Source organism: Anopheles aquasalis, chromosome 2, assembly GCF_943734665.1.
Source record: "Anopheles aquasalis chromosome 2, idAnoAquaMG_Q_19, whole genome shotgun sequence".
NCBI classification, from domain to species: domain Eukaryota; kingdom Metazoa; phylum Arthropoda; class Insecta; order Diptera; family Culicidae; genus Anopheles; species Anopheles aquasalis.
Genome location: NC_064877.1, coordinates 62,418,147 through 62,443,146, shown reverse-complemented (window position 1 = coordinate 62,443,146; position 25,000 = coordinate 62,418,147). Strand labels below are relative to the sequence as shown.

The window sequence follows — 25,000 nt, the reverse complement described above, 5'->3', positions numbered from 1 at the left end:
ATCTTCTTCCTTTCGCGCGCAAGTAGTGGCCCGTGACGTGGCCTGATGGCGTGACGTGGCGCGGAATTCAAGAGTCTTGTCTGCTGCTGCGATCGCGGGATATAGAATTTATGCTTGGGCTCACAAATTGCAATCCAACATCATCAGGCGGGGGGCTTCCTTTGGATGCCACCAGACATATACTGTGCGATGCTTTCCTTGTGTGTCTCTCTGAAATGACATGAAGAGGAATATGACAAACGATCGAAACAGCAGCAGCAGCAGCAGCAGCAGCAGCGTGACAGGACAGCAACGACGCGCACACGGTTGGATCAGCAGTCGGTCGACGGTCTTGAGCCGCTAAGTGCTGTGTTTACCGCGTGTAACACGAGTACACACAACACCTTCCTGCCCCTCGCACCAGCAGCAGCCAGTCGGGGTGTCTGGTCGATGCAACAATGTTGCGTGGAGCGGTCTGCGTTATGCGAAACCTACCTCAAGGTTTTGCTCGATCTCAAGTAGAAGAAGAAGATGAAGTGGAAGGTATCCAAAGAGGAAAAGAGAGAGAGAGAGAGAGCAACAGCCGTCGGGGATCCCCGGTGCTTCGGTGAGTCCTTACTCTACTCTGGCGTGCCTTGGGCGCTTGGTGTTGTGTCTGGGGCGAGACAACCCGAACACAAAGTAACGGTTGACACCTTCTTGCCAGGCGGCGGCGGCGGCGGCGTGTGTGGGATTGAGTGTTAGCCATGCACTCGGTCGGAACATTGCAGAAGACAATCTGTCGCGTTCACCATCAATCAAAGAGGCTACGCACCCGAGTCCTCAGACGGAGTCCTCATTGGATTTGAGGCACCTCCGTCTAGCGCCGGAAGAGGCCGGAACCGCTTTCGTCCATAAATGTGTGCCAGTATCTGTGTTGGGTTGGATTTTAAAAAATCTAATGAGCAGGCAGCCATAGGCTGTGCCTTGATGCGTGCGTAACATGATATCTGATATCGCGTCGTTGAACACAAGGTATTAGATGGGTTACGTTGGTAGAAGTGATGTTGAGGCTAGAAAAGGGTTTTTAATTTTCTATATCTTGTTCTTGCTTCTGCAGTTCCCTCAGGTGGAACAGTAGTTGCGGTTCCAGTTGACGATGAGAGACAGTTTTACATTTTTATACGTTTCCGCTTCTGTTGTCTATTTCTGCTAGCCAATGTTACTACCAACTTTTTTTTATTCCCTTTGACTCGGTTGAAGTTCTTTTTTATTTTATTTAAAATACTATCAATTCTTTTGTGCATCTGGTGTGCCTTTCGTGGAATTTTTCTTCCAGTTTTTCATTAGGCTGTGGTTTTTCTTTCATAAACCCCTTCTTATTCATTCGCTGTACGAATGAATAGACCAAAAAGCAAAACGAAAAGCCAATTAAAAGCAAAAAAACCAATCGATACGCCAAATTTTGATCAGCATATTGCTACCTGAATAGGAGGAGACGTCAGCTGGGAACGCTTGAGAGTGTGATATGCGCCTTATTCCCCTTATAAGCGAACCCCCGTGGTGATGTACAGATAAGACCGGTCGTCGTCGTCGTCGTGGACCAGTTATTCCCACGGAATTCCCGGAGCTGAAAGCCGAAAGAGAAATGCATGTGTTTGCACATTTGCATCCCGATGCAGGACGATGATACACGAATGCATTAGAACGGCGTGGGCAACGCACACGAAATGCTGCGTCAAATGCAGCGTGAAAGCAGCAGCAGCAGCAGCAGCAGCAGCAGCAGCAACAGGAGCAGCACTCCTTCTCCCTTTCACCGGCTAGTGCGATGTTAATTGCTGCGTCGGGAGGTGTTGCGATGGTGGGAGGTTACGGCCGATGCGTAAGCGAACATCTCCCACACCACCATCCATCGCATCCATCCATCCATGCTGCAAATGCACTCTGGCATCACCACCTCGACGCTCGCGCTCGACGTTCGACACTCGTGACTGCTTCACAAGCGCTGGGAGACAGAGCAGCAAGAGAGAGAGTGCAGCGGCCAACTGGGGTGCAGGTTGAGTGCACTTTGCATGCAACAATGTTGCCGGCCTAAGCTCACAGAGCCCCCCACTACAGCAAGCAACATGATATGCGCTCCCTCGGCAATGACATATACTGGGAGGAGGGAGTCTCTGACCGCTCTCCCGAGGAGGGATTTGCGGTTTTGTTTTTGTTCCCCTTTTTTTGTGCCCCCCCCCCCCTCTCCTTCCACCCATACGCTAGCGCGCGCTTTGATTAGTGCGGTCTGTTGCAGCCGCCGGGGTTTTAACCTGTTGCATGTTCCTCGCCGGATGGAAACCGGATGCAGGTAAGGCTTCTCGCTTCATTGACTCGCTATCATCATTCGCCAATCGCTGAAAGTTGTGTTTAGAGAGTGGAAAGGACATCTGGTTGGTTGAGCTGTGAAGGATTTGATTTGTCCCAGCGAAGCGATTGAGAGGACAGAGAGAGAGAGAGAAAGAAATGTCCTCACCAGCACACCGGGATAAAGTTGAACTTTTCGCCCACATTATTGTTGAACACGTCGGAGCGCGGGCGCTCTCGCGGACCAAAGGTCAATACTGAGCGCCTTCGAGATTCCTCGCCAGCCTTTCCCAGGCTCAGGATCCGGATCCGGGAAGCAGCGACCTTTTTGCAACATTGTTGCCGATGGAGAATTGCCATTATGTGTGGTGCTGGTTGGCTGGGTGGCGGCGTACCATCCGGGGCTACGGTGAGTTGACCTCTGGCGATGATCAAGTCGATCGGTTCGATCGGTGCGTAGGTTGTTCTTCGTGTCGAATGGGGTGGGATGAGGGTCATAAATCTATTCCCCCCTTTCCTGTTGGAATGTCTTGCAGCTGCTCTAGAGCGAAATTTGTTTCCTATTAATTTGACATTCACGCTCCGAGAGCTCATTTCGAAATGGTGGCGTAAACCACCATCTTGAACAGTGTCCCTCCCCCTTCGCTAACAATCTCAATGGCGGCCTATTTCAATAACAATTGAAGGATTAACTGGCGTCATAAAGAAAAGAATGGAATACTGGCAAGCATTTCCTTTCCAGGACGAAAAAAAAACTATTTGTCACGCTATTTCTGGGGCGGCTTTTCCTTCATTATGCTACTTCGCACATCGCATTGTCTATGCTGACGATGAGTATTTGCTTTCGTTCTTTTTTCTTCCGCATTCCGCAGAACTACTATATCCACGGAAACTATTCAAAACCTCTACCAACGACTCTCATATTGTCCCGTCCGGAAGCGTTTCTTGCGATGGGAAATGGGAAATGTGTTGGCAAAACCAGTACAAAGCGAGAAGAAAAAAAAATGGCGCAGAAAAACGGAAGCAGTAATTGTAAGGAGGAGCATCATGACGGGAAGGAATTACCCCCAAAACGGAAACGATGCTGTGCTTCCTGATGCGTCTCCTTTTTCTGCTGTGGTTTCGCGGATTCGAATTCTTTTGATACTCGCTCAGCTCTTAAGAACCGCGCACGCTTCTTAAGATAATCCTCAATTAGTTGTTGGCCGGTTGTGCAACCAAGCAAAGTCGCTCTCAAGAAACCCGGAGAGAGTTTGCTGAAAAACAAAAGCATTTTTTTATCTGTTTTGTCCGAACGTCCGGATACACAAAGCAGCTGGCTTTCCCCATCGCCTGGCTTCTGGAGTTGGAATGTTTTTTTTTATTTTGTTTTTCTTCCCTCCAACATTTCCTCGCTAATCCCCGGGTTGGGAAATGGAAAATGAAATTAACCATCATAAAACCGCGAACAAGAGGGACGCGCAAACTGTTCGAGCGGATTTTTCTATCGTCGATGACGACGTTTGCTTTGAGCAGAACGCACTTAGTGGTTGGTTCGTAGATGGGGAGTCTTTTCTTTTTTTTGCGTTCCACTTCAAATTCATCGGACGAAAATCTTTTTCTTTCGCTGACCAGTTCCGGTTTCCCATGCACTTGCCTTTATTTTGGCCGTCACTAGCCGAAGGAGAATGAGGCGAAATCAATTGTGATCACGTTTCACTGAAAGGTGGAGGGCTTTTGCTCCATTTTTCATATTCAACATCCTTTGCTCCCCTGTTGACCTGCTGGCCAACAGGGTTGCTTGCGTTGCTGGTGCTGCTGCTGGTGCTACTGCTGCAGCGATCATCATTATCTGCTGGACTGCTGCACACACATAGGCGCCCTGGGCACATTATTATGCATTCAATCAGTGCACCATGTGGTCCGAGACAGGCTCCAGGACACGCAGAAACATGGACATTCCCTTGTGCATCCCTCGGTACCGTTGCGAGCGAAGAACGAAGGAGGAAAAGGACGCACCCTGTTGGGGGCAAAGTTGCTACCCTTGGAACCGCCGCACTTCGCTTGCGCGTCCCTCGAATTAGGTTTTTTTATGTCGTTTTCTCGTTCGTTAGAATTTGAAATATGATAGTTTTATGCTCACGCCACCCACCGTGCCACAGTGTCCTCGTCGTCGTCGTCGCCAGCGTATATGTGATGCAGAGAATGAAGAGAAGGTTCTGTTTTTGCCGCATAATCATTCAAAACCTTCCCACCACCTCGCTGTGCATCTTCTGTTTTAGCTTGAAGGCATTTGGCCTCCCCCGAGGGCAGATGAAAGAAAGGTAGAAAGAGGAGTAAAGATGGAAGCAGGAACTCCTTTGATCCAATGAGAAGTGAGCCCCGCCGGTGTGTCCTCTACGTTCTATCATCCCGAATCCGGCCTTCCGACCAGGTTAAAGGCCGCAATGTCCGCAGCCACCACGCAGCAACTTCACTTCCCTCATAAAGTGGAACACATGACCTTGATCTCCGTCTCATCTCCGCCCTTATGATCTCCTCCTGGTGCCTGATGGAAAGTCCTCGAGCCACGGAAACCCGTCTCCAGGGCTCAATTCTCATCTGCGCACGATCGTGCGATGCCAACCTTAACCCATGATTATCAGTTTTTCGCTCATAATGTGCGTGCGTACGTGCGTACGTGTGTTCGACAGTGGATAATTTGAATCGATCAATGATCGACAACAAACACACATACCTACTATCAGCGAGATGCAACCCCATTATGCTGCGTAATGAAAAGGCTCGGCCAGACCAATTTACGCGGACTCCACCATCAAAGGCGCTCTCTCTCTCTTGGTCTCTCTGGCTGTGGATTGTTTTCTGTTTAACTCCTGAGGAATGCTGGCAATTTTTGGTGCCGGAAACATCCCTTTTTTGGCGTGGCTACCGATGAGGACGACGGCGACGACGCGGGAACCTACTGTTTCGAGCCCATAAACCGAAGCCCCAGAGCCTTTCCACGAAAGGGTTCGCGATGCGAATGTCCGTGGTCCGATCAAAAGCGCGCCCATCCATTGGCCTCTCTCTCGTCGTCGTCGTCGTCCGGGGATCGTAATGATGGTGGGTTGCTTCACTTTTCTCGCTCTGCACAAGAGCCCACAGCGTATGGCCAGTCCCCAAGTCAGAGACAGGAACACACGGGAACGCAGCCGTCCCTTCTCGCGCTCCCCTTTCGCAAAGTGTATGATGACCGCACTCCCTGCCCTGCTGCACTCCCTGCCAATGCTGCTGCATATTTATGAGGCCAACATTTGCAACAATGTTGCAGTGAAAATGAAGAACGAGCAGACGCCGCCAGCACTAACCAGCCAGCGAGCGCCACAACCACCACCACCATCATCATCATCATCATCATCATCACCACCAGCAGCAGCAGCAGCCCAGTTTGCAGTGAGAAGGTTTTCTCACTATAGAAAAGTTGTTTCTGAGATGGGACTTGGTTGGTACTGGCATATAAGCGAGTCAATACAAATCGTCTTCCCCAGTCCCAACCGAGAAACAAGGGGCCAAGGCACCCAAGAACCAACTTTCGTGAAACCCGAACGCGAGCTCGAACGCAACCCCCCTTCGTGTGCTCTCGTGTGTCCCCTTTCTTCCATTGCTGTGCCCTCTCCCCCCGCCCCCCTCCCTATGTAATACGCGTTAATAAATTGTTCGGCCATCGCGCGCGCGCGATGGCCATTTTTGTTGTTTATTGTTTCGTTTCCATTTTTGTTTCTATGTTTGCGTTGGTGGTGGTGCGTGCGTGGCTTGACCCGGGCAGCGTAGGTATGTGCGTGTGACGTCGAACGCGTTTTGTTTTGGTGGCGTCCGCAGTGGAGAGCAGCTGTGTTGATAACCGGACGGTTGACGTTCTTGGAATGCTCTTGCACCGGTGATTTTATACTGATATATGATCGAATTTGATCGAAGTAAAGTTTCATCTGCTGTAGAGTTGGAGATCTGAAACGAGAAAAGTGAAAACATTGCAACGTTATTTGTGACTGAAAACGGAAGCAAACGTAAGTTGAATTGTTGTTGTTTTTGATCTGACACACTGAACTTACCTTGATTATTACTTTCAGGATCACACACGATGGATCAAATCAATATTGTTTTGGAAAGGATTGTGAAAGAGATGGCAGTGCTTTACGAGACCGTCAACGACATCACTAAGAGGGTATCGAAACTAGAAGCAACAGTGGAAATCCTATCATTCAACCAGTTAAGTGTGCTGAAACCTGTGTCCACAATAGAGGAGTTGGACGTATTCGACCGGCAGGCATCCAACGAACAATTTATCACACAGTGTAAGGCAAAGGTTAAGCAATATAAACCTATTAGCAATAGTAACCAAAGCGGAAAAGAGGTCTGCTATGAGATAGTCGACTACTTGTTCACAAGGGAGCTATTCCCACTATTCTCTTGGACAGGAAAAGCAAATCAGCAGAAGGAAAAAAAAAAAGCATTGAAGAAGTACAAAAATACTTTGAACCTGTTTTACTGTTGCATTTTGCAGTACAATTCATCATTTACTATGGGAGAAATGAACACTTTCTTTAAAACAATTATCAAAAATGCTCACGCGCGATGCAATTCAAATTAATTTTCATTAAATGACTTATTTGATTTTGATGCCATCCTTTAGTTATTTACATTACTGAATATGAAATGTGCCTTATGATAGTGTAAGTTTTGAATTGTGATATGGAATGACACTGAGCAAAGTGCTGTGAATTATGTTTTATAGTTTAAGGTTAGATGATAAGGTTTGAACTGAATAAAGAATTGATGCAAGCAGCAAATCGAAGACTTATTATGACTATACCTTCTACGACCAAACAGTTTTGAAATGTGAGTGTGTGATGGACTCTCGTCTCTCCTTTAGCGAACATCAGAACTCCATCATTTCTAGATCGTATAGACTGCTTGGACTAATATATCGGATGACGACTGATAGACACGGTTGATCGAGGTATACAGATATGTTAACGTCGGGGAGGCGTCCAGCAGGGGGGAATCCATGCTGTCCTCCTCCCACATGAACCAGATTTCGCGCCGGAGGACGATGATGATGAAATTGCGATGATAACGGATATCCAATGAGAGACCGCAACGAAGGTAACCGATCGAAACACTAGTATAGAAGATTAAAACGATCACCGGAGAGAGGCCTATTTGAAAGCTTAGGGCGAGCTGCTGCTGCTGGATGACGATTGTACAATGCTCGTGTTGGGTGATCGACTATCGTCCTGTTCGAATACCACGATCACCCTATCTTCCTCGTCTCTGGGGTCCAGTTCGGGTGTGATAAGACTGTCGATTGTAAACGACAGCTTCGGGCGCAGCAAAGTCATTCGTTTCAAAGTTGTCCCTGCGTCTGTGATTAATGTGACAAATGGCGTAGTGTGCTGTCCATCCCAGGCAACGTTTAATTCTGGCACAATTGACGATAGAACCGTAATGGTAGCTAAAAGCAGATAACGCAAAGAATGAATTAGAACCAGTATGAATAAAGCATGATTACATTAAACGTTGTTCCATGCACAGTAACAAACCAAACCCGCTCTGAAAGTCAGAGTGGGCCCCCTCCCTGTCTGCATACGATTTAAGAACGTATCCCAGTTGACACCACGAGAAGGTAGGGTAGGAGTTGTAATAGTAATAAATTACTGCAATTGAGTCAAGTGTGTTTATTACACACTTGACAACAGCAAGCAATTTATTACCTTACCGTTTGCCAACCAATTTAAGCTAAATCTAAAAAATAATCGAATATATTAAAGCGATAAATCATAAAGTTGTACATAAAATAAATATACTATTTCAACTTCGCCTAATTTCGGACTTAATTAGTTCCAAATTTAAATTTTTGCAAATTAAAGATTAGAAAACATTTAAATTTTCGAAGATCTTAGTTAATTAATTAACTTTTTAAATATTTACTTACTTTTTATCTCCAGATCATTTGCACTGGCCGCACGAATTGCACGATTTGCACGAAAATGTTTAATAATTTGCACTGCACTTGGTCATGAATAAACTGTGCGACGGCGGAAAAGCAAAAATCGGCTAAGTCCCGAAAATTTTCTAAGTCCCGAAACGCGTGCGTCCCGGGACTTAGAAAATTTCCGACTGCCCGCGATCGGGACTTAGTCGAATTTTGCTCGAGGTTGCTCCCTCTCTTTTTTTCTATTCCTTTTCCTTTCGCGCTGCCGTACGCATCGCCCTTCTGCCCTTGCCGCCCTTCCCCTTCCGCGTAATTGAAACCCACAAGCTCGCGTTCGTTTTCGTTCGCCCTTCTTCTCTTCCCATTCCGCCCTTCCTCCGCCGCAGCCACGCTCCACAAGCTCGCGCACGAAACCTTCTCCCCCCGCGGTTTCTTCCGCTCTTTTCCCCGCTGCCTACGAGCGGTTTCATAGTGAGCGTCGCGCTCACCTCTTCCTCGACCGCGTCGCAGGCAGAGGGGGCTTCTTTCTCAGCCGCCGCAGCCTTCATCCCGCTACGTCGCAGGCAGAGGGGTAAGCCGAGCGCTTCAAATTGCCAACTGGGAGCAGCAGAAGCGGCAATCATCAGTTCCTTGGTGTCCGTGTGTATGGGCGCGCTCGAGCCCATGTTTTGCTCAGCGATCGGTCGGAAAATCGTTTTCGTAGCCATTAATTTGTAAGAAATCGAAATATGCCGCGTGCGCCCCCCCTCCCCTTTCTACTCCGATGCGCGGCATCTTGGCATTATTCGATGCAACCGGCACTGCACCATCCCAGAGTGTTGCAGTCGCGCCCTCCTCTCCCTTCCTTCCTTCCTTCCGTTCCGTTAAAGCAGGAAAATGAAAACATTGCAAAAAGGGCAACAAAACAAACGATCGTGAGAGAGAGGCACGAGGCGGATAACACCACCATCACTGGATCACGATGCTGGCTGGTGCTGGTGGTGGTCGCCGTCGTCGTGGTGGCGCGCAAACTGCATTATCACGAGGTTCGCTCTCGCTCACTCACTCACTCGCCCCGTTCCGATCTGAGAAAAGGCGGAAAGGAATGTCGAGTTGTTGCTGTGTTGTTTGTTGCGTGCTGCATAATCGGAACAAAGTGAAAGGAATTGACTATAAATAATAAAAACGCGGGCGCGCTCCATGATATGCATGCCCAGGGGGTTGGTGGTAGAAGCAGGAGAGGACGCAAGGGGCTTAAATGCTTCATCAATAAGGCCAGCTCCGTAGTGTGTGCATCTGGATCGAAGCTGGGAAAGAAAGAGAGGATAGAAGGAGCGGGATTCATTTGGTGCGGGAAATTCTTGATTTCCGCTACCCTCTCGTAGCACCCCCCCCCCCCCCCCCCCCCTTTTAGCCTGCTGGATGCATTTTCTTTCTGACGTCGTTTGCCACTGCTTCTCGATGGGGGGGTTTTTTTTACTACTCTTCTCTGGAATCCCTTTCTTCGCTCCCGCGCACAATAATCAAAGAAGGAAATGAATTGCGACTTTGGTTGTGCGGAGGCGGAAAAACGGAGCCAACCGAGCCACACACACATGCACACGAAAGGAGGACCAGTCAACAGTCAGGAGGAAACCTTTGCCTTTGTGCTTTTCCGCTGGTGTTTTCGTTTTTTTTGTTGTTGTCTTAGAACGAGAACTTCCTTCCTTGCCTTGAAGTTCTCACTGGTGAACCAAGTGCCCAGCGGGCCCAGCCTTCATTCCGTGGAAGTGAAATGAGAAAAAATCCTTCCGTAGATACCACACATCTCCCATTTCCTCGGTTGTTCCGTCGCTCCATTAAAGGGATAAAGGGTTCCGCATTTTCTTCTTGGTAAACGACTGCTGCTGCCGCTGCTTTGAAGAAACAACCGGAGGCAGTGCTCTCGAATCCCGCCGCTTGGTACGGAATTTCTTTTTAAAGAATCCTGCTGACAGCGAGCAGCAGCAGTATCGAGCTCATCTTTAAGCTTCTTCATCGAGAAAAGTCGAAAAGCGATCCATGAAGAGGAAGGAAGCGAGAGACAGAGAGAGAGAGAGAGCGAAGGACCTAGCCGCTGGGACTTTACGACTGTGCTACTGCTTTTGCTCCACGCTGATAACGTCGGGCAACGGTTTTCCAACAAACACACCCTGGGGCGGGCGAGTGGTCAGTCGCCTGTTCCTCCTCCAAGAACCTCAAAACACGGGGCCAAACTCTGCAACAGCAACAGCTTCGGGATCATTTCGCTCGTTGATGTGCCCCTCAAGTTGGCCAGACGGCTTCTTATCGCGTACACACTAAAGCCGAGGAGGAGAAGAAGAAGAAGTGGGGGTAAATTTAATTTTGAAAAATCAAACAAAATCCACAGACATGCGGAGCGGGGCGCTATATCCTTAAGGTCGTTAGAAAAAGGACCGTGTGCCTCGAGACACAGAGAGAGAGAGAAAAAGAAAGAGAGAGTGTGAGGGCATGGAAAATGATGAGGAAGCAAGGATGTAAACAGACCATAAACTGTGTTGTAGCAAGGACCAAGAATGGGTGACGGTGGTGTGCGCAAAGAGATTCGAACCAGATGGTTAGAGACGTGTGCCGTTTAATGCTCCCGTCTGTCTGGTCTCGTCTGTGGTGTTCGGTAAATCGATGTCTACCGTGCCGGACTTCCGTGGCCGGCACAAAAGGCGGGAACGGTATAGAATATAGCGTGCATGTCCTTGACGTTATCAACGTTTCGCCCTCCGCCAAGAGGACGCCTTTGGTCGGGAATTACACCTGTAACCGGGCACTGAATTGCTTCCTGGTTGGTCAGCGGTCAGTCGCCCAGGCCACTCAAGAGGTAGCAGTAACAGAGAGGGGGCAGTAAGTCGCCGCAAGCATGGTGTTGAAAGTTACCGCATGCTTTTGGGCCACAAGCTCCAAAGTTGTCGGTTGGTGGTGGTGATGGCGCCAAAACATGGAGACTTTGAAAAATACTGTACCCGTTGGCGGGTATATACCGGCGCTCTTGAATCCCGGACACACCAAGTGCCTAGGGTGTGTGCTGACAGGATGCGGTTAGGTAGTGAAGCCGCTTACCGTGCTGCTGTTGAGGTGCGGTTCCGTGCGGGAAAATTGCTGCAGTAATGCCCCGGAAAATGCATGACCAAGTTCCCTCGCTTCCGTTCCGCACCTCGCATGTTTTTCCAGCGCGACAGTTCCAACGCTTACAGCTTGCTCTTTGAGCTGATTTGCACCCACCCTGTTAGCCACTGACACAGGACCGTACCGCCGGTGTATTTGTGTCGCCGTCGCCATCGCCGCCATCGCCTTGTATCCTCACAATATTGCGCAGTTTCTTGTGAGACGAGACTTGTATCGTACGTGGCGACAGACGGCTCGTTCCCTCTTCTACGTCCCTTTTGGCTTGTCCAGGCGCTACCATGCCGCCTCTTGCACGTGCTGCCGTTGTAACGATGTAACAAGGCCATGCAAGGAACTAAGTCGCCACTGCAATGGCATGGGAATGGGTGGTACCGGAACCAACCAGGGAAGAAGGAGTAGAACGGGGCGGGACCGTTCATGGCAAGATAATGTAGCAAGCACGAGAACACACGAGAACGCTCTGCATGTAAGCAGTTTAGCACAGGATGTGTGAGTATCGTGTCCGGTGATACTTTTGGAGCAAAGTTTAAACAAGGACACGAGCGCACCAGCGCCAAGATGTGGAAAGAATAAACACTTACACGGTCCACGGATGTCCACACGATGGTGGCGATGGGTGGTGCTGACTCTCGGATTACTGGGTTCGCTAGGTCTGTCGTCGGCTATCTGGTGGATGTTCTTGTGAAGATATTGTCCTACAGGAGGCGGAGGACCACCCCCTAAGCACGTCTTCTTCGTTGGGGATGTCATCGATGCTTTGCAAACTTGAGCTCCGATGGTACGATGGTCACGGTTATGTATGATTGATGGGTTTTTGGATACCTCTCCTAAAAGGGCGGAGTACTAGATACAGGAGCCATCATGATTGTCGACAAAATTCTTCCCAAGGCGAATGAGATCATCTTGGAGTTGGAGGTCAAGGATTTCCCACAAAGTGCAGTAAAGCCTTATAGCCTCAGCTTCCGTTTACATTGGAAGCAATCACCAGAACTTGCGTTACTTATCGCAATCTAACTCTCCGATCGGTCCGTGCTAATGGTCAAAATCTATTAACAAATGCAATCAGAAATGCTTTGCGGATGAGAGGAGGTGGTGGCGGAGAGCTCGGTGCGTTTCAAGAGTCGCGCACTTGACATTGAATTCATTTCTCGGAAATCGCGACGAAGCTTGGATCGGCCGGTTGGTCTCCTATCTGCACTTCAGGATAAAGCGGAGTCATGATGATGGGCGTGCAGTGCGATCGTGTATCGCGTGTTGGTAATTTCGCAAGAAAAACAAACCACCCCTGCCCCCGCCCCTGGCCTGCGTGCCCTTCCCTGGACGCGACTACCAGACCAGTTGTTAGAATAGTGTTTGCTTTTCCAACTGAGGCAGCAATAACAACCTCGCCAGCAGCAGCGTAGTCGGTGGGTCCGGGAGCTGTGGAGCTGTTTCAATCGAGCTCCCCACACCCCTAGAGCAAACAGCTAGCGGCCGATAAGATTTGCAACATTGTCCCAGTGAGCATTCTGCCCACTAATCGCACGGACAAGAAACATGGATTTGCAACATTGAACGGTTCACCGAGTACCGGGCGTGTGTACTGCGTGGAGTGCTTGTGCGCACGACGCTGGTCGCAGAATGTCCCCGTCGTCGGCCGTGATCTCAACAGGGAAGGAACAGCGATCTTCGTAAACGTTCTATTGTCATTTTGCGCTTCATTTGCAGTTTTCGGATATTTAATTGCAATTTTATAGGAATAGGATGTCAAATGCTTTAGATTCTACAATAACAAATACTAAGCATTTACTATACTACTAGATTTCATTGAAGGAGATCGATATTATTCCTTAATGAATGGTCGCTGAAAATGCTAAGGAAAAAAAAACTTATGGAACAATTTTTTGGAAAAATTCTAATGTTAAATTAGAAATTATATAAGAAGGCATCCCTTTTTCCTTTCTGTCTCAATTGAATCCACCTCAGTTCCCGCTACATTCTCATATTTAATCCTCGCTAGTAGTGGCCCTTTGGCGTTTTATCGTCGATTGCTTCCTCAATTAAAACACTGCAATGTTGCCATTTCACTTTGTGTGCTTCTATTCGACCACTAAACCCGTCTCTAACCTTACTATCGCCTTGGTGTCGGTCATCGAGGGGCACCGTAATACCGTCGTCGAATGACGTCCGACGTGTTGGCGAGTGAGCGCGCGCGTGCAAATCTCGTAGCCAGCAAGCAAAGCCGGCGGAAGAAAGCCAACCTCCCCCCCCCCCCCTCCCATCGTTTTCGCCATTCCTCCAGTGATGACGCCGGGTTGTTATTGCTGCGATTATGTGCAACACACGCCATCGCCATCGCGATTCGCGTGATGAGGGGCAGACTGTGCCACGATCGCACCGAAACTGAGTCAAGCTCCTTTTCAAGGTCGCCGAACGAGCGTACGACAGAGCTGTGGCGATAGTTGACTGTGCGTCTGAGAGTGGGGCGGCGACGGTTGATGGTTAGAGGAGCCTCCCAGTGAGCGACTCTTCTCCATGAGCGCGGGCGTACAAGCGGTGGCGAGTAGTAGTAGATCGCGGTCGCCTGGTGCTGTTTGTTTGTTTGCTGACGAGCACTGCCGCCGCCGCCGCCGCCATCGTCGCGACCAATCGTACTCATGTTTATGGCCACTGGTCGGCTGGTGGCGTAGTCGGTCATCCGCGCCATAATCGGGCAACTAGCTTGCCCACAACATTGTATCTGTTGCAACGTTCCCGGCGACAGTTGCAGGAAGTGCGAACACACAATGGCGCGTTAACATTTCGTAGAATCGCGATTAAATTATTAATAGAGAGGGAGCGAGAGGAAAGGGAGGAGGTCACATTCCTTCCGGTAGGATATGCGCACTTCTTCTGTGATAGTAGTTCGGTGGCTGACTCATTAATGGTGCTGCTCGAGTCATTCCGTCCATTATTAGTACTTGTGGTGGGGGTTTGACATTTAGCTATAATTGTTTTATGGCATTGCACGTGGAATAGCTCGCGTTAGTGCATCTGTCGATTTGCCAGTAATGTCAGTGCAACGCTAAGGGCAAATAATTTGAAACGACATTTCTAATCAACCCTTTGGATCAAGTACTTTACAGAAGTAATCGTCCAACTTATGGTCTTTATTAGAAGTCGGAATCTTTTGCAAACCTTTCCATCATTTCGAGTCTATTTCTGACGCCATTTTCAAGTTAGTATAACAATTTGGGAACACTTTAGGAAACAAAAAAAGCCACACCAACCACACAAACTTTCGCTTCGGTGCAGCTCCTTCTTTCCGCCGCTTCCCGGCGTTCGGCAGTCGCGGGCGCAAGTGTCCCAGTGAGCATTCTGCCCACTAATCGCACGGACAAGAAATGGCGCAATTGGCCATCGATGTGTTTCTAGCGGCGTAAGCCGATTGAAGGCTTGAAGTCACCACTCACTTCTCCACCTCGGTGGAAGACGTCGGCCAAACACGTGAGCTTGTTCGTGAGCACGTTACACCGCATCGCACCGCACAGACACCCAGACCCTTCGCTGCCGCGCGTACTAATCAAATAAGTGTCGCCATCGTCGCCTGAGAACTCCCTCTCGATGCAACGGAACCGCGTTTTTGCGCCGGAATCGGAGCGCCACTGTTGGCGCGAGGGAAGGTGCGGAACCATGCAGTAGGTTAGGCGCCAGTGCGATAATCGGTATCGACGGTACTGGTGGCTGTTGGTGGTGGTGGTGGTCGACGTAACGCGTCAACTACAAATTCGCCACACCTCTCTCCTCTCTCTCGCGGCACCACAAAAGGGGTTTGCTTCGAGGGGCCCTGGGCTTCGAGGGTTGGCGACGTCGCTAGTACGCGTTACATTGACAAAACAGCGACCTGAGTTGAGTGTGGCGCCACACAAACACACCTGTGAATGGTGACTGGTGTGGAAAAAAGGGGAAGAGCCTGAAAAGAAGTGTTTGTACTCCTCGCGATCCACTGGACGGCTGGAAAGGCAAACAGAAAATCCGAGAAGGGAAAAACTCGCGAACAAATTTGTCTTTTCCCGTGTTTTACCTTTTCGCCCGCGCGGCACCGTCACCGTCGTCGCATGTAGAGTCGCAAAGTGGATTTTGCCTATCAGTAGCGTACTCTTCTAGTAGTACCAGAGCGGAAGGTGTGTGTTTGGAGTGAAGCGTGTGAGGCGACAGTGTAGTACACTGTGTGCTTTGTGGAGGTGGTGCCGGCCCCGGCGTCGTCGTAGAGAGGTTGTTGTTTTGCTGACAGAAGTTTGTGGCCGCATCAGCTCGCACCGTTACCCCGGGGGGGAAAGGGTGGCCGCGTGTTGTTGTTTATTGCCCCCTGCAACAGCAGCAGCAGCAGCAGCAGCAGCAGCAGCACCAGGTTCGTTCAACCACTCGTACGTCATTTGTAGTCGTCGTGCTAACAGGCGTTGTGGTTGCGTTGCGTGGCCGAGAATTAGTGTACAGCGTAGCGCCATCTGGTGTTCGTTCCTTGCGTTAAAAACTTTGAGTTTGCTTGGAAAAGACGGCACACAGTGCATCTGGTTTATGTTTTGCACCAGTTTTGGTTGGAAAACCAGCGAAGAAATCTATCGTGGATCTTTCTTTTCCTTGCACGAGAACCTCACATGGCATGACCCCTGAATGCGATGCTCTCGCTCCACCGGACTCGACTACATCCGCACACCCGGAACAACCGCCGGGGGCTTCTTGATGGATCGTAATCGCTCCTAATTTGAGTGTCGGCACATCTTTTGCTTCGATGACAGGCCCATGACGTCCGTTACCGTTATCTCACACTTCCTGGCAGGGAAAAGGGAAAAGAAAGAAGCCAAGCTCCCGGTTCCAGGTGTGCTGCAGGTGCCTGTGGCGCTCTGTGGTCCCTGTGTGCTCTGTGGCTTGGCTCCCGTTGCCCCTCGCCTGTCCATCATATATTCGTTGACTTCTAACTACCGCTCGGGCGTGCAGCTGTTTCCCGCACGGTTGACCAGCTGAAGCGTTTGCACCGCTGCCACTCCAAGACCCACACCCCTAGTGACCTTTCCTAGTGGGTCTTTCCAAACTGCTGACTCCTTGCAGCAGGATTTTTGTGTTCCGTTCCCGGGTGAACTGAGAAACGCTTTCCAGTTTAGTGCCGGAAGAGCTAACGAAACACAAAAATAAAAGGAAAAAGAAAACGAACAAAATGCAGCGTCAAACGATGTTCCGACCACACAGTGCCCCCCCCCGACAGTGAAGGGTGCTGACCAAACCACCACCTCCCAAATCGTTGCACGAAATTGGATCATCACGTAGAGTCAACACACGAACGATCCACACCAAGATCAGCGCCTCTGGTTCCCCCCGGGGGGCTCGCGGCGGGGTCGGCTCGGTTGACTGACTTGCTAACGGCTTGTTCGTAAATCCAGCGTTTGACAGGAGCATCCCCGGCGTGCTTACCTCTTTGGAAGCCGGGGGATAATTTGTGGCACGGCCATCCACGGCAGTTCCGCAATCGTCCGGCCCGCCACCACCAAGGATGCTTGCTCGCTCCGCTTCATTCGTGGCTAGCCATCATCATCATCATCATCATCATCATCATCATCATCATCTTCGTCCTCTTCTGCCAGACGAGTCCAGACGAGCTGAAATTATTCGCTGAATAAACAGAAACCCATAAATTATTGCTTCAATACCCCGCCACCTAGCGGGCCGGATGGGCGTCGGGCGTGGGGTCTCTCGTCTATTGCCGCAGCGGCTCCTCTTTCCTTTCCGCTCCAGGCTTTTCTCTCCTGGTTGCCCTTGTCTGGATGACTGAGTAGTTGAGTGACAGGTAAGCTAGCTGGCTGGCAGGCAGGCAGGCTCTCCAGCATGAGCATAGTTCACAGTTCTGTTTTGGTCTGGTCTTGCCGCAGAATCGCTCTCCCAAGAGGCGTCTAGGGGCTGGCGGGCGTCCCGTGTCTAGTTCCTTCTGGTCCGCAGTAGGTCTGGGGCGGAATGGGAAACAAGGGGCCAGAGAGAGGTGTCCTGAGGCTGGGTGCGCCGTATCGATACGCTTGAGGAGATCGCGTGGCTCCGTTTGTTGGTTGAGCGCTGCAGCACTAACCTCTCCTGCGGGGTCAGTTCTGTGGCCGAGGAACCCCCACACCTAGGATGGAACCTGCTCCCATCCATAATCACTGATATGCTTCGGTGCGGTTCGGAGCCACGAATCCGCTGATGGTCTGTGTGTGGTTAGCCCGTTTTATGCTCGACTTACCATCTGTTGATTCGCCAAAACGGTGCCCTGGAGGCAGCACTACGCTGGTCGCTAAAATAGCTGGGCGAGGGCTTTTGAAGCGTATCGATAAGAAGTCTGCTGCTGCTGCTGCTGCTGCTGCTGCCACTGTTAGACTTAGAACGCGATGTGGTAGAATGCAATGGCACGTGTCTTGAATTACAGCACGGGCGCGCCTCACGCCAATCACTCACGGATCGCAATCCGGAGGAGAATGATGTTGAGATGTGGAACAACTTCCAAACTTCCTCTTGTAACTAATCGGGAATGATCAACAATTGGCGCAAACGTCGGATCTGTTACAGCATCTTCTGGTTCACTCGTTGTTCGGTTGTGTGGCTACAAAGAGTGTGAAGCTAATTGGCCATTCTCGGGTCGTAAAGTGAATCCAGAGTATGTAAATGGGCGCCAGGTAGGTTACAGAATGTCTCCCCCCGAAACGAGAGCTCGTTAGCAGCGGCCTTCGACTTGTGAACCAAGAATCTCTCCCCAACCAAGCCCTGAAGAATCCAGGGAGTCCAACTCCCAGACTTTTCGCGGCCAATTAAGTTGTTAGAGAAGCTTGCTTGCTCTACCCAGATCATGGTTGTGTGATGGTGATCATGCACACACACCTATACGAGCAGGATGATGATGCGCAGCTGATAACATTTGTAACGGAACGGTCCGCGATGGGCGCGGTAAAGCGGTAGCGCAACCTGCCGGCCACCAACGGCAAAAACGTCGAAAAAGTATTCTCGCTACGCGAAGAAAACCCCTGGGGCATTCAGGCTTCACTAGCTCTACTAGCTGCCGGCGGCTGCTGCACCGTCGTCGTCGCTAATTTCCATTTTTCCGTTTCACCCTGGCCTTTGGCCCCCAGTGATGGTCCCTTTTGGTGGTGCAGCTCACGCACGCAGTCTGCAACAACACCACACACAGCTCTCGGAGGGATGGAGGCTCCCGCCCCGCCCGTTGGTTCCCTTTTTGGCGCACTTCGTTAATTGTTGAAATGAATTGCATTAAATTAAATTAAATTTAAATGCAAATTGTGGTGAGTTTTCGTTTACAATGCAATTAGAGCAATTTTGCCAACACCCAACGGCCCCTCGACGCGGCTGGGAAGCAGCAAACCAGTATCCTCGTCTCCTCTCCTCTCCAGGGAACCGCGAAGAGAGGGTTCTTCGGTGGTGTTCGCGTTCACGTTCGCGTTCAGTTCGTTCTTAATTTGCTCGTTCGTTTTCGTTCTTTTTGGTGGTGACCAGGGGGCCAGGCATGGTGCTGGGTTTGTTTTAATTTTGGTTTCGATATTTGTTTTGGTTCTGGTCGTTCTTCTGCACCGAAGTGCTCGTGCTCTGCAGCTCGAGGATGATGAGAGGTGGGCGATCTTATCGTCTTGAAGACGCAGCCCACCCTCGGAGTGGAGTTCGCAAGTGGCCGGCGGGTTTGGTTTTATTGGCTCCGGAGAAAAGGGCTCGTAAAGAGGGCTCGTGAGAGCCAGAAGATTGATCTTGATGCCAGGCCATGGGGTGGTGGGAGGGTACTAATAAACAAACATTGGACCCAGTGAGAACCAAGTGCTTGTTGAGATGCATTGCGCGCGCGCGCGCTCACAGTTCTGGTAGGGGATGGAATGGGATAATCCTGATCCTGATATACTCTGCCCTCCCTTCATCGTGCGCAATAGGCCGTTGCTAATTGATTCTTAATCTAATGTCATTGTTTCGTATTCATCGCGTTCATCCGACATTAACGATGCGTTGCAGGCCAGGAATGGATGTTCTTCGACGTGGAACTGGAGCAAATGGAGAGAGCATTGTGGCTCAGGTCATATGACAGGGGATGGGTCCGCGGAAGAAGGGCAGCGCGGTCTCGACTCTAGACATGCTCGACATGCAATACGGCCATCGAGAGATCACGCGCCAGGTAGGGGGGCCCAGATCGCCATCAGCTCCAAGCTCGCTCAATCGTACGCCAATCGTTAATGTTGCTTTCATTACAAATTCCAAAACGCCATCCTGAAACGAGATTTCTGAAGACTCGCGTGTCCACTTGGTAGCAGCAAGGCAGTTGTATTGGTGGCACTCCTGGAGACGCCCTGGGGAGCTGCGAAAGGGGGAGAGCTAATCTGCTGCAACGTAATAACAATCAATTTGCCGTTTTGCCGCGTCCATTCCATGTTGGAATTTCCATTTTGAAGAAACTGGAAAACATTTTCCGTTCCTGAATCAACAACACCCCCCCGGACGGTCCTTGGGTCGGTCTGCTATGCAAATGTGGCGCGCGCGCGCACACCCGTCAGTCAAGCTTCATTGGCTCAAGATTTTCGTGGTTTGGGTGCATTCTTGTGGAAAGTGAAAAATTCGGAACGGATCAAACCGCGCCACCACCACCACATAATTGGTACGTTCACACAATTCACTCAACTCTTGTGCTTCCAACTTCTTTCTCTGGGGCATTTAGCGCGATCCAGCGCTGCAACGTCGCATGTTGTAAAGTGCATTTTTATTCAAATTCTGCACCCACTCTCCTTTTGTCCATCGCCAAAAGAAACGTGGCACTGACCAACGTGCGCTTGTTGTTGTGGCTAGTGGAATAGAGTCATAGGGGAGGGACTCAATTAGGCAGAATGGTTTTGCAGGATTTCAATAAAAGCTAAAATTATAAACAAAACCCCTTAAATGGATGGGAATTACAATAGCGACAAGAGCACGTCTTAAGGATTCTTCTGTTGCGAGCTGCTTTCTACATAAAAGCATCTTCTTCATTTAGAACTCATCCCCTAGAAGATGATTAATTGGAAATTATAATTAGTTGTAACAGCGGATCAGTAAGTGGAGAAAGCGTATCCGGAGACGGACGACAAAGTTTATGATTTCGTTCGAGCTTGTTTTGATACCCCGCAGTTCCGTTTAGTTTCCTTCCAGACTGTGAATGAACTTTCTCACGAATCGCGACCGTCGTAAAGTGTAATTAGTGGTCCAGCGCAAACTTACTGTAAACGAAACTTTTCAGCTAATGATGTCCAACTTATCCAGCAACTCTTCTGCTCTCTTTGAGTACTATAGTCGGAGCCGGAGTTCCATGGAAAAGACGACGTTGTTTCCGCGTTAGTTTGTGCATCTTACTGTTGATGTAGGTCAGTATTCAAAAGGACACCCGACGGTGTTTGGTGTTCTCAGACACAGGTTCTAACATGTGCTGCATTCGAATACGGAAAGCGGTACGATGAGAGACAACCATTAGCTTGTTAATCGACTTCGAACCTGAACCTGGCGCCGCTCGAGACGCAAAAGGACGCGCGGGCGCGCGCGTTGGAGCAGCAATAAAAACCCAACACCGAAACGCTCACACTTGGGGCGCTCCACCCAATTGAGCCGCAATCATCCGTATCGGTGTTCGGTGTTCGGTGCAGAGCGAAAGAGGGGCGGAGGGACACCCTTTTCCAAATGGTAAACACAGTGCACGCAGACGGTATTTATGATCTCTCTCCAACCCGGGGTAGTTGGCTGGCTGACTTGCTGGCGGTCCCTTTTTGCTGCTGCAGGACGCGATTTGATGAAGCGAAAAAGATTTATTTGGTCGCCTTCATCGCGCCGCGCAGTCATCATCGTGTCCTCGTCGGTCCACATGTTCCGCGAGTGGTGATAAGATCGATGTAAAAAGGCACCTTTCAGGACTAGGTTCTGCCTGATATATGGTAACCCGTTCGATGTATCGAGGCGCGCCGAAAAGACATGAAAAATGTGAATCTAGATTGTGCGGACCGGTCGGCGTAAACATCGCCTTTGATGATAACGGCACGCGTTCGTTCGTCGCGAATTCGACCTTATCTCATCTGGCATTCAAATCTTACAACCTTCCACTAATTTCTGTTTCTTTCTTTCTCTCTTTCTCTTTTCAGGTAAGCTCCATAATCGATGGCTTTTGGGGAAGGTGAACTGTGGAATGTGGCATCGCATAATAACTGCAATAAAAAGGATTCCGGAATTGTCGCGCTGAATTGCCACTGTACATACGTACTCACTGAATGGGGCCGTGTGCCATAGGGCAGTAGGCTCTGGGTTCAGATCGTAAAAGAGGGCAACCATATCATCCCATAGACAGCGCTGCATCATCATCATCCGCATCTTTGGCCAGATTTTATGGGCATTCTACGGGCAACTACCAAACACTCACGCAAATGAGTCGTCGTCGCCGGCGGCATCGTTCAGCGGGTGCTGCTCCTCCTCGACGGTGGAATGTATCGCTCTTCGCTGCGTCATGAATACTTCAAATCCCGGCTCCCTCGGGCACTCGGATTGTGACCAAATGCGTCTCGGTTCTGGCTAGTGGCCGTGAGCGAGTAGCTTTTATTGTCTGCACCACCATAACGACGACGACGACGAAGAGGACGATCGCCACTGTCACTCAACGTAATTTCCTAATTAATCTTATGACGACGCTCACCTGACCCCCACCCCACTGGTGGTGGTCTAGCATGCCGGCTCTAGACAGCTCCTGAATGTCCTTGTTATTTTAGGAAGCGAACAAGATGTAACAGCGTGTGCTCCACACTCCCGGAATGCGGTCCCATGAACGAATGGAAGCAATTGCCCCCGCGGATGCCACCCAGTCACTGTGTCTGGTCTGGGCTTGAATGAGCATAATGCCGGCAGCGGTCCAGCGGCCACTGGACCAATCAGATCCGAGGAGTCCTGCATTCGGAGTGGAGTGTCTCCCGGGGGTTTTTTTTTGTTATGCTTCGCCAGAATAATGGTTGCGCAGCATATTACTGCTAGGGCAGTAACGATCGCCGTAACGATCACCATACGAAACGAAGTAATTCCATCTTCCGGGCGGGCTCTGTCGTGTGCAAATGAGAACTGATTGCAATGCACACTCGTTGCCCAGCCAGAAGGCAGAGGAACGCACCCGTGCCAGATGGTACTGCTTCCGGGCAGCAGCAGCAGCAACCTCTTAGATGTAAACGATCTTGGCGAATCGTTTGGCTGGGATTGACATTCGCACAAACACACGCAGACACACACTCCGGCATAAGTATGCAAATTGATTTGCCACGGGGCACTCGGATTCGGTACGGACTATCGGAATCGGAAATCGATTAACGTGTGTGCGTTAGGGCCGCACCATGCAGCCGCTGATCCCAACTCGCCACCCCGCCCAAAAAAAGACAACGAATAGGGTTGACGGTGGCATGCTGTCCTATCGATGGCCCCTTGGCCCTTGGCCTTAGCTTTTCCCGGGATACCGCCCTGACCCTAGGATCCAGCAACTGGAACTGTGACAGCTCCAGTGTCGCCTCTGGTTCTGTGGTGTGCAAGCCAGTCGAGTGCGAGACCACCAGTCACGCTTTTCTGGACCACCGGAGGGGGGGGGGGGGCACTGTGTCGTATGACGGTTCTTTTTCCTCGAAGCAACAGAACGCTTTCCCAGCTTTGCACTGCCAGGACCCGGGCGAGGAAGCGTTCCAGTGTTGGCGATTGAAGGGAAAGGGCTCGGGAGCACAATAGCGCAGCAGCGCGCATCACGGTGGACGGTCCAATATGGTCCAGTGTTGTTCGTAATCGCGAATCACTATTTACCGTGTGGCCGTATGTGTGCCTGCTTGTCTCCTGGCCTGTTTCCTGGGATTTTCTTTTGGCTCGTGGACAACCGGCGACCGGTTTCCCAGTCTTGCCGGCTGACTAGGTAAACCCGTTGCCTCCCCGGTACGTGGGCGATGGTTTTGACATTCTCATGAATTTTTATGCTGCCCAACCCAGCCTGCCATCGTCTGTGTCACAACATTAATTTTCCATTGGCCTCCACTTGGCTTGACTTGACTACTGGCGTTCCCGATGCTGCTACTGCCAGCACTATAGTCTCTCGGGGCCCATCGACTCCGCATTGTCTCCGTTGGTTGTGGCCAGAGTGTGATGCATGAGTGGTGGAGGCTGCCGACTGGCACATGCAGCATACATGCGACAACAGCAACAACTCCCGCAAATCGTCGTTCGCCATGATGCTGATTGCGCATGAAGGTTGAACACTGATCGCTGTCGTCCTGTCGTCCGTGGCCACTGGAATGATTTTTACATTTTCCGATGCCAGATGTCAGTGGGTGTGTTTTCTTCGGGGTAGATTGCTTCCTTTTTTCCTTCTTTTCCTTTCTGTTCGATATCATTTACGATTCGAATTCAGTTTTTTCACAGAAGGATGAAGTGTGTACAGCTTTTCTCTCACGTTCCGGTTACGATTCACAGTCTGTCGTTGATTTTAGAAGCTATTTTGATTAGCTTTTTTGTTTTTTCTCATATTTAGATGCATACCATATAATTACCCATTTTTTATCTTATCTGTCCATGTTATTAATTATGATTATGAAGTTTTCCGACGTATTTATCCTGTCTCATCTCAAATACTTATCGTAATTTTAGTTTTCCTTTGCTTTACCTGAAAAACCTCGACTTGCGTGTATTGTGTACATCTTTCCTGGGCTCGCCATGGTAAATGTAAATCATCTCTAGCAAGCAAATAGCTAATTTCACCAGAAAGAGTTCAATATCATGTTAGAATACTGTCGCAAAAAGCATGCGATCAATGCACAGCTCAACTAGAGGGCTCTCTCTCTCTCTCTCTGCTCCCGATATCGCTCCATTAGCTTTGCTTAATCAAAATCGTGAAAAGATGTTCCACTGCTGCTGCTGCTGCTGCTCCCCTTTGGTTGGTTGTTGTGCGCCTTATCAGTGCCCGTAATGTCACAGCCAGAACGTCGTGGCTCTCGATCTGGCTGGATTGCTGAAACAGAACACAATCGAGTAAAAGCGAGGAATGGTCCCGATTCCTTCCATTTCTCTGACCTCCTCGGCACAGCGTGATCAGTTTACTGGTTGCGCTCGTCGTTGCCTTGTGCTAAAGACTGCAATGCCCTAGACGAACACACACCATTCAGTCTGGGACTGTGCTGTGCCTCAGACGATCGGACCCCGCCCGGCGACGGTCGGTGTTCCTTGCTTTGCCGGTGGTGCCGATTTGCTCGTTTTGTTGTGTGGCAAGGATTTACCTCTGCCGTTGACATGTGTATGTGTGTGTGGTTGTGATTGCGCCGCCGACCACCAACAGCTTTGCGACACACTGGCCCGAGACACTCCGCTCGCTGTTTCGCTTTCTTCCCCTCGTCTGCCCTTAGCCCTCTGTGTGCTCTTTTTCGCGCAAGGAAAGAACTTCATCCTCCTCGCCCAATATCGTGAACCCAGTCCCCTCTGTTCTTCCCCATCTCCCTTCTCTCTATCTCTGTCTCATTGGGACAGAAATAACAATCATAACAACATCTAAAAATAACAAGATTGCCCACATCGGATCATGCCACGAGACAGTAAACAACCTCGAATCATCATCATCAG

The 25,000-nt window shown here is 50.0% G+C and overlaps 1 protein-coding gene and 1 long non-coding RNA gene across 10 annotated transcripts in view; one reads left to right on the top strand and one right to left on the bottom strand.

The window, feature by feature from the left end:
• LOC126570579 (mucin-12) overlaps window positions 1-25,000 on the top strand; it is a 168,289-nt gene that overhangs the window by 104,198 nt on the left and 39,091 nt on the right. The gene's annotated exons all lie outside the window — the stretch shown is intronic.
• On the bottom strand, window positions 6,128-8,368 carry LOC126570688 (uncharacterized). Its single transcript, XR_007607847.1, has 3 exons — window positions 8,255-8,368; window positions 6,372-7,774; window positions 6,128-6,267 (listed from the first exon to the last, which is right to left on the bottom strand). It is a non-coding gene; the product is annotated as an uncharacterized LOC126570688 (long non-coding RNA).